The 5,290-nt window shown below is 42.2% G+C and overlaps 1 protein-coding gene across 1 annotated transcript in view; it reads left to right on the top strand.

Annotated features, from left to right (window-relative positions):
* LOC119274808 overlaps positions 1 to 2,854 on the top strand; it is a 5,669-nt gene extending 2,815 nt beyond the window's left edge. The window contains exon 7 of the mRNA XM_037555527.1: positions 2,373 to 2,854. The gene's annotated coding sequence lies outside the window, so the exon portion shown is untranslated. The remainder of the gene's footprint in view (positions 1 to 2,372) is intronic.
* Positions 2,855 to 5,290: the final 2,436 nt, after the last annotated feature.

Here is a 5,290-nt window from a genome sequence, read left to right as displayed (position 1 = left end):
AGAGAGAGAGAGAGAGAGCGCACCACAATCCTGTTCTTGGTGCAAATTTGCCACTATGTTCTGGACTGTGAGCAACTGCTTCATGTTAAACTAATGGGATATGCACTAGATCTTCCTGTATAGGATCATCAATTGCTAGGAATAGTCATGGTTTTTATTAATTTTTCATGTTTTTTTATTTAGCTTGACTTCCACTTATCTGGTACACTAATGATCTCTAGCTAATTTTTAACTATTGATTAGTACACTGAAATGAATTCTATTGGTCTCAGAGTGCAAGAGATTTCCTGGATGCCTCAACTATATGCATACTTGTTTTCTACCTAGAGGATTGCACCACCAAAATAAGACATTCTTCCTATAAAAATAACCATTATTACGAGTACAAATAACACATGCTTCAAGCATATTAGGGATGTGATTCCAAGAAATACAAATATGCTTTGCTTTCATCATCTGAAAATCATTCTTCCAACACTACAAACTATGCTTCATAATCCAGTCATTTTTTTTGTCTCAAAGCAGTTTCATGTGTATTGTTTTATTTGTTTTTTAGGTATGACTCCATGTGTTATGGCCGCCGTTTTTGGCTTACTAGAAGTTTAGTTGCTTTGTACATAGCTTGTAGGATTCCTGTCGAAGCCCCTCCCTGCTCTGCTCCATCCATCGTGTCCGGCCTAGCCTCGATGACCTTCTTTTGTCCCACAAATCTGTGGGTTTTGACATCGCGAGCCACAAGAGTTGGCGAGGACCAGAGAGGCCGGCACCATCGAGGGTACGACACCCTTGACCTTTGACAGCCGAGTGTGCATCTTGCTTGTTTGCTTGCAGCACGATGACAAAACACTGAGCATCTTGCTTGTTTGCTTGCAGCCGAGTGTAGTAGTACTATATGTATGTATGAAACATGAAAAGCTGGAAGCATTGTACGGATGCAATCTCGACATACTTTCTATATAACGAGGATAGTCATGAAAAGGTTGGATGAGGATGGTATGGCGGATTCGCGCGACCAACAGCGTGTGCTCCCTTCACCAACTTTGAACATAGACAACAAAGAGGGGAAAAAGACGACAAAAATCTTCTCGCTTCTCACTTATATTGCAGCCAAAATTGAGAAGCACATGTACATATGTACATACCAAATTCAGAAATATTACTCTAATTCAGTCAAATAATACACACTGGTGTGGCCAAAATAATGAATGAGTTATACAAATACACAATGGATTCGTTCGAAAACTGAGACGAAGCTCCGCCACGGTGGCCTGGAAGCCGGGGGATCCGAAGCAAGTGTAGATAACCGGGACGACCATGGACTGCGAGCTCGCTTGTCATGCTCGACGTGGCTAATGCCGTCCACCACAATCGTGTGGGACGACGCACTTGCGAGGTGTGTCTAAAATGGGAATTGGGGAGGCTGGTTCATGGCGGCGAGAACAAGGGCGGGGCGGCCGAGGACGAGATTGGTGAGCTCCGGAGCAGGCGACGGGAATGGGAACGGGTGGGCTTTGGCAGGTGAGATTAATGCGGGAGTAGTTATGGGTGGAAAATCAGGCTGTTTTGGAAACTAATCAAAGGATTTCGGACGCAATCTCGGCCGTGAGATGAAAGAAGCATCGACGGCGTGCGATTAGTCTGACAAACGTCTGCTGTCAGATGCCTGGTAGGAAGCGTTTCCAGTCACGGTTTCTGATTTTCTGTTGTTTGAGTATGTGAATAAATTCACTTTGGGTCCATTTGCTAACTTGATGATTGCCTTCTTATAGCTCACGATGGATCTGTGCATCAAAGTGTGATCAGGCATAAACATGAAAGAACTAGGAAGCAAACTATACTTCATGTGTGCATTGAGATGAACTGATTTTTAGACGCAACAGTAAGTTGTAAAACTGAGATTAACCTTTTAAAGTTATATCTGATACATCAGTAGTAGGTTATTTGAAGTATTCAGCAGCAGCAGTATTTTTCTTTACAAAAGTTTAGCTAAGCCTGTCATTGACGTGAGATTATGTGGGATGCTCACTTGTTCTATAATTTTTTTTTGTACACACATGTGGGCCTCCCACTTATATTATGTGATGGATGTGATTTGGGGTTGGGGTTTGTTCTGTTCAATTATCGTTCTATGAGCGGAATAATTTACCTACATTAGAAAATCTGGCAAATTGCATTTCATTAGAGCTGACTTTGCAGCAAATTGCTTGAGCGAGCGGTTCTTTTTTTACATCAAGTCATACAATGTTTTAGTTAGCATAGAATGGTACATGCATTTGTTGGTTGCTTCAAGAGTTAATAATGGATACAGTGACAACGGACATCATAGTTTGTCCAGTGGCTAAGGGAACATTGGATCTGCCTTCTTGGCTTAGGAGGCGTCGTGGGCGGCCAATGCCCTCCTTCGCCTTGATGGAGGCGGCGGATCAACACGAACATAGAGGAAGGGATCTGGGTGGAGAGTTGGGCAGTTTTGCAGGGTCTCCTGGATGGTCCATGGAGAAGTTCGGTATGAAGGAGAGAGGGTGCTAGCGAAGGCGAGGTGGGCGTCATCCGGTTTTAAATGAGAGGGCTCCATCAAGAAATGTCACGCTACGATGAAAATCGAGCAGGAAGGGAATGGTCTGACAAGAAGAGGAAAGGGTGTGTCGTGAGGTGGATTTTTTTTTTGTGTTGGGCCCTCTTTTTGTTGGAGATAACATGATGAATAGTCCGGACAACCATATTTTTCCTTCATATATGGTATGTATTTGGGGAAGGCTGAACTGTCTAGCTGGTTTAATTTTGGGGTGCCGGCTGAGCACCCATTTGATGTCAAAACACCTTCGGACATGGGAAGGATATATGAGCTTCAATGTTGGAGACAATCTTAATTATTTGTTTGATTCACTTGTAGCCCGTAGCAACGCACGGACATTTTACTAGTACTGCTAAGCTAGCAGAAACTTAAAACGGTGGTCGAGCTCATCTGCTCCTAAAATCACAACCGCATAGCAAACTTGGGATGTGTGAGCTCCACTGCATTTGGCACTGTATTTTGATTTTCGGTGTAACATGTCAAAACAGTGATGAGCCCACTGGACCGGACATAGCAGTCACCTTAATGGTCCTGGCCGCATTTATTATCCAGTCAGGTTTAATCACACCCTTCGTTGGCTCCTCTGCCAACACACTCATTCTAGTTCTATTCGCGGGGCACTGCTAAGGCAGTCTGTAATGAATAAACAGCTAATCAGTTCGTTCAGGACTACATCAATGTTTCTGGATTGATTGTCCTAAGATTCCAACCATTGCTTGACACTCAGCCACAAACGAGTGATAATCAATTTTTTTGACAGGAAAAGCCATAAGAAATTTTTCACAACCATAGACGAGCGATAGCAACTATTCTATATCTATACCTACTATTAAAGTAAGGTGATATTCTTGGTTTCGTTTCATTTAGAGTTTTTATTTATGCGCCGTTGATTATTTTTCTAATATGCGAGGTGGTACTAATGCGCTCTGGCCCAATAAACAATCAGCGCGTAGCCTGTTAAGTTTTAAAAAAGCCCTTTCGTACCTATTCTGGGTGATTGGGCCTTTGTCATGTTTGTCCATCAGAAGAAAAAGTCATTCCAATAGGATTCGAACACGCAACCTCCAGTTCAAAAAAGAAATCCTGACCAACTCAGCCAGCTCACATTATGCGTACAACATAAGGTTGTGTCTTTATTAAATACTATCACATCACCCTCTTAGGTACAATCTATCCAATTTATGTACACCATCTGAGGGATAATGACGCAGAAGTACTAAAGGGAAAAAAGGCTAATAAAGAAAAGAGTGGCTAATTAACTACACAGACATTTAAAATTAATAAGAAAGATTGATTGACGTAGAGGATTCCAAGGAAATAAGGGAGAGAGAAATAAACAACGACAGAGAGGGTAATGATATACCTTCTATATATGTGGTGGACTGCTATTAAACAGATTTCAGAGGGCCAAACATTCTATATGTGTGTAACAAATTCATGACATTTGCCTCAAAAGCAGATTCATAAGATATCCTCAATAATTTAAAAAGGGGCATTCCTGAGACATGCAGGCTGATTTTTTTTGAGTTGTTGATTGTTTTTGAGATAGCTAACCGCTTATTCCAAGCGGCATGCATGCTGCATATTTTAACGAGAGGGATCACATTGTGATGCCCTTGATCAATGAAATGGAAAAGGTAGCCAGAAGGGGACGTACGAAATGGGGAGTTAATGAGAATAATTCGAACTCAACTCCATGCATTTTCCGGGTTAAAAGTCTCAAGGAAAAAATATCAACATGGTTTTTGGTGCCGATCATTTTAAATTGAATTTGATGTTTGTTTCTGTCCTTCACACACTGGTATTAAACTACTATAATGTAAAAGCGAGAATAAAATTATGTAGATGTGGTTGAGATCTCAAACGCGATCGTTCGCCAACTTTTGCATCTAGGCCATGCAATTCTTTATTATTTCCACGCTTATGTGGAATGTCGATCGTGTAGTGGACAATGTGACTATCATCAACAATGGTGACAAAGAAGAGAAGCGGTAACATGGATCGGGCGCAAGGGGTGAAATTTGTTTCTCCCGTTGCAACGCACGGCCTCTTTTGCTAGTGTATATTAAAGCATCAAATCAAATAAATTCTACCCATGTAGCCCCATAATTTTTTTCCAACTAAGAAAGTGAGTCGGTGATGGAAACGATCAACTTGGTCACCTCTTTTTATATCCTCGAGCTTTACGATTCGCCCAGGTGGTAAAAACATTGACATTGGCGCCCACCATGGGTATCATCCAACGATGATTACCAGTGGGCATCAACCAATGATGATGATTACCAGCGGGTATCAACCGACGATGATTACCAGGTGGGCGCCAATGTTGATGTTGTTTACCAGCAGGTGTCAACCAACGATGATTGTAGGAATTAGTACGTCTAGAGATCGTCGAGGTGGGTTAGCACATGAGACAAGATTTAGACACCTTCAGGCCCCGAGAATCATCATCCGGTAATAGCCCTGCATGTTGTTTTTGGCTAGGTCTTATTCCGTATGCTCCGGAGGGAGCCTCCGTATGAGCCGACTCTCCTCTAGTTGTGTCTAGCCTTAGAGATTCTCCAGGTTCTTCTCTCTTGTCCCTATTCGGGCACTTTTCCCTTCCTTATATAAGTTGAAGGGGTCGGCTTACATGTAGAGTCCTAGTGGGATAGAAACTAGTCTCATCTTCTATTACAAGCCAAATAGCAGTCCGGGTCTTACTAAAATTGTTTA

Source organism: Triticum dicoccoides, chromosome 3B (assembly GCF_002162155.2).
Source record: "Triticum dicoccoides isolate Atlit2015 ecotype Zavitan chromosome 3B, WEW_v2.0, whole genome shotgun sequence".
In the NCBI taxonomy this organism is placed as follows: Eukaryota; Viridiplantae; Streptophyta; class Magnoliopsida; order Poales; family Poaceae; genus Triticum; species Triticum dicoccoides.
This window is presented reverse-complemented; position numbering and strand designations above follow the sequence as displayed.